This window comes from Triticum urartu, chromosome 1A, assembly GCF_056163025.1.
Source record: "Triticum urartu cultivar PI428250 chromosome 1A, HENAU_Tu73, whole genome shotgun sequence".
Classification (NCBI taxonomy): domain Eukaryota; kingdom Viridiplantae; phylum Streptophyta; class Magnoliopsida; order Poales; family Poaceae; genus Triticum; species Triticum urartu.
In genome coordinates, this window is record NC_141873.1 from 413,812,474 (window position 1) to 413,816,830 (window position 4,357).

Here is a 4,357-nt window from a genome sequence, read left to right on the forward strand (position 1 = left end):
ACAGGGCTGGGGTAGTAAAACAAGATACCCAAGAGCGATCTACGGATCGCAAGGACACAACTCGACATGCGACAACGGCCACCTATTCGGATGTGACAAACCTAGCCACGCCCAGGCCGAAAACCGCAAATGGACTCCTTTAGAGGTACGTCGCAACGTGGCCCAACATAGAGGCGCCGCACTCCCTTTGTGCTTCACAAATGAAGTAATGGAGCATGAATTTGGACCCATGAATATCAAATCATACGATGGAACAACGGATCCCGCGGTATGGATTGAAGACTTCCTCCTCCATATCCTACATGGCCCACGAAGATGACCTTCACGCCATCAAATACCTACCAGTAAAACTCCAAGGACTAGCTCGGTACTGGTTAAACAGTCTGTTAGAAAATTCTATTGGCAGCTGGGAGGACTTGGAGGACGCCTTTCGCAACAACTTCCAAGGTACATATGTCCGGCCACTGGATGCCGATGACCTAAGTAATATTGTCCAGTAGCCCGGAGAGTCAGCAAGGAAGCTCTAGACCAGGTTCTTTGTTAAAAAGAACCAAATCGTCGACTGTCTGGACGCAGAAGCCCTCGCAGCCTTCAAACACAGTGTCTGGGATGAATGGCTTGCACACCATCTCGGTCCAGAAGGACCTAGATCCATGACAACCTTTACCGCTCTAATGACCCTCTTTTGCGCGGGAGAAGACAGCTGGCTCGCTCGTAGAAGCAATAGCACCAGCAACTCGGGCACTTCCAAAATCTGAGACGGCAATGGCAAGCCACGACGAAGCAAATACAACACTAGCAATCATAACGATAGATCACGCGACATAGCGGTTAACGCCAGATTCAGCAATCCCAAGCCTGGTCAACAGAAAAATCCATTCAAGGCGAACAGAGACGGACCATCCAACCTAGACAAGATACTAGACCGACCCTGCCAGATACACGGCCACCCAATAAACCAGCCAATCATAACAACAGAAGCTGTTGGGTCCTCAAGCAGGCCGGCAAGCTCAACACCGAACACAAGGGAAGGGGGCCGCAAGGCAATAGGGACGACGGAATGGTTCAACAGCTAAGTGTAGAGAGCCAGAAGGAATCTCCCCCTGAAGATCGACCAAGTCCGGAACAGAAATAGCAGTTCGGCTTCCGCCACCCATCTCATATACACGATGAAGCTATACCGCGCATACATAACTACGCATTTAAGATACCACGGGCATCGGCAGAAGCACAATACGGATAAGTCTGCAAACATTCCGGTAACGTTTTTTTTATACTTCCTTTTTTTCAATACTTCTTAAAAGTAGGTAGCGCAAAGGAGAATCACTTAAGACCGACTCCATCGGAGTTTGGATCCATACAGTCACCTACGGGGCTACCTCCTTCAAGGATTCCCCTCACTGAGGACAGGCGGCAGAGATGTGCGACAGGAGGTCCAAAATAAACTTCTTTAGACCGCACTCTTTTTTAGAGCCTGTAACATGCCTTTTTCCTCTGCCTTCGACCCAGGGCATATCAAATGACTGAGGTCGTGGCATACATACATACATATATATATATATATATATTAATCATTGGCACATCGCTCAGGTCCCAGTTCATACTATCCAAATTAATCACCCGCGTCTTTCCACAAATGAATACGCCTCCCATGGTTGTTTCACAAACATACCCCGGCTTAACTTGCCAGGGGCTCGATACGGGAACAAATGAGTTGCCAACAAAGTCTGAACAGCTTTTACAACGTACTTCGGCGCCGCGAGTTTGGCCTTATATGCATCAGCTCTAAATCATGTCTTGGGTCAATAGTTGGGTTGCCCGGCTCATGTGTTTGCTATCCTACATTCCGCTCTATCGGCTAGGGTAGTAAAGGGAGAACTACTGCGATTGTGCTACCGGTTCACCTGGTGATGAAACTCAGTAGAGAAAGCCGAAAATTCACTGTCATGATGCGGCGAGAGCTGGTCAACCACTCGACGACTTATCGGAGTCTCTAGCGATTCCTCCGTGTCACATGAAGGACCTCTTTTCCCATCAATTATGTAAACGCATCGTATGAATAAGACGCATACATACTAGGGGCTATGTCGTACACCCACCATAAAACTCCTATGGCTAAGTGAAAGTGTTAACGCCCTATAGTCCGGTTGCCTGGTTCGTCGCATTGACACCTCCTTTACAGACCAAGACGTTGGGTCAAGAGTGATCATATGCTTTTTTGAACACCCCTGTACTTCCTACAAGGGGGCTGAAGCCGACGACTGGAAATCTTTCAATTTATATTACAACGGCCGTACAGGAGGAACACAAGTTTTCAAGCACAATATACAAATAGATTCACTATAAAATTGCCTCGTACAATTCTTATACACCTCACTCGAACATTATGTCGTTCGAGCATTGACCCTCTATCAAGCGGGCGGCTACTAGTACGTCTTGAAAGTAATGCTCCGGTTCGTGGCGGTCCCTGCCCTTGGGCGGACTCTTCACCACAACGTCGATGGCCTTCATATTCCCCCAGAATGTCTTGAGTCAGGCAAAAGCCATCCGGGCACCCTTGATGCACAACGATCGCTTCACAGCGTCAATACGTGGCACTGCGTCAACAAGCCGCTGCACCAAGCCAAAGTAATTATTCGGAATCGGCTCAGTTGGCCATAACCGGATTATGACGTTCTTCATAGCAGCACCGGATATCCTATGAAGCTTGGCCCACTGGGAGATCTGCTCATTCAGCAACAGGGGGCGCTTCGATGCGCCGAATTGTAACCAAAAAAGCTTCTCCGTTGCGTACCCCTCTCGCGCTTGATAATACTGCACCGCATCGGAAGAACTATTCGGCAAGTCTAAAAACTCATCCGGAGAACTCCACAATTGGTTCAGCTGAGCATAGTTCGGGTCACCGAACTTAGCCTGTAGTAAAAATGGCTTACCAGCCGCAATCTCCCCAGCTTACCGGATCTCCTCACGGGCTGCTCTGGATTCAGACCGCGCTTCTCTTTCTTCTTGTAAAGCCTTTTCAATTTCAGCCATTTTGGCTTCTTTCTCCTTCTCAAGGAGCTCACAGCGGCTGGCAGCACCTTTTAGCTCAAGCGCCATCATGGATATCTTCTCCACATCTTGACGCCGAGCAGCCCGTTCGGCTTCTAACTCAGCCGATGCCATCTCAACTGCCGCATTACTACACCGTGCCTGCTCTTTGGCCCGGGCTAGCTCTGCCCGAAGAATTTCAACGGTGGCACCATCATCTGCAGCCAGGTACAGCTTTTAGAATCATGCTTATATCACAAAAATGTATGTACAGAGACTGCTCTGAATACATACCTTGCGACTCGTCAAGACGCATATTGATCAACGTAATGTCATCCCCGGCCACATCAAGATTCCGTTGCAGTTCGGCAATATCCGCAGTCCGGGAAGTAGCCAGGGGGGAAGCAGCTTGTGTTCAAATAAGTTTAGTCCTCCAAAATTTCTTCTTGATCCTCCGTTAGCCTCCCAGGGGAAGCCAACCGGAGTCTCAGGGGCTACTGTCTATACACAAGTGTATTTTCTGAATAAAACACAATTGCACATGTTACATTACAAACCTCGAAGCCCCTTAGCAGGCTCGCAAAGGCCTCATTCAATCCGCTCTTCACGGATAGGACCTTTTCAACCACCGTACTCATCAAGTTACGATGTTCCTCTGAAACAGACGCCTGCCGCAACATGTTCATCAAGATATTCGGCGCCTCTGGGTCTCCAGAGGCAGCCGCAGGAGTACAGCCACCCTTTGAAGGGATCCGTTTATTTGTATCCGGCTGCATTCCAGACTGTTCGGGGTCTTCATTGTTGTTCCCCGGACCCTGGGCCGCCGAAGTATCACCTTCTTATAGCATCTTCGTCATCCCTTGCACCACTTGTTGGTCGGGGGAGACCCTCCGTGACGACACCTCAAGATCGTCTGCCCTACTAGACAGAGAGGCCGGTGGGGGCGTCTCGCTTTCCATCATCTCCGGGAGAAGGTCCCCCAAGGAAGAGGATTGTTGAAGGGGACTGCACGTTGGGCTGCAAAAAATGTATATTTCAGGCATCATATGAAAAGAACGGGATATGTTTAGAATAGCCTTGTTCACTTACGATTGGGCCGGAGGCTCGTCCTTGTCATGAGACTGCGCTTCGACGTCCTCCAGGCCTGGGCCGCCTCCCAGAGGCATCTATCCTCACTTAGGAGCCTGCTTCTCCCAATCTTCGGAGGCAGCTCTCTTCTTCTTGGGAGGGAAAGAGATAGTGCCCCCCTTTACTTTTGTCTTCGGATGAGGGGATTTTTATTCCTCCTGACACAATGTCCGAGGTCCCTTGGGAATAGAGGCCGTCC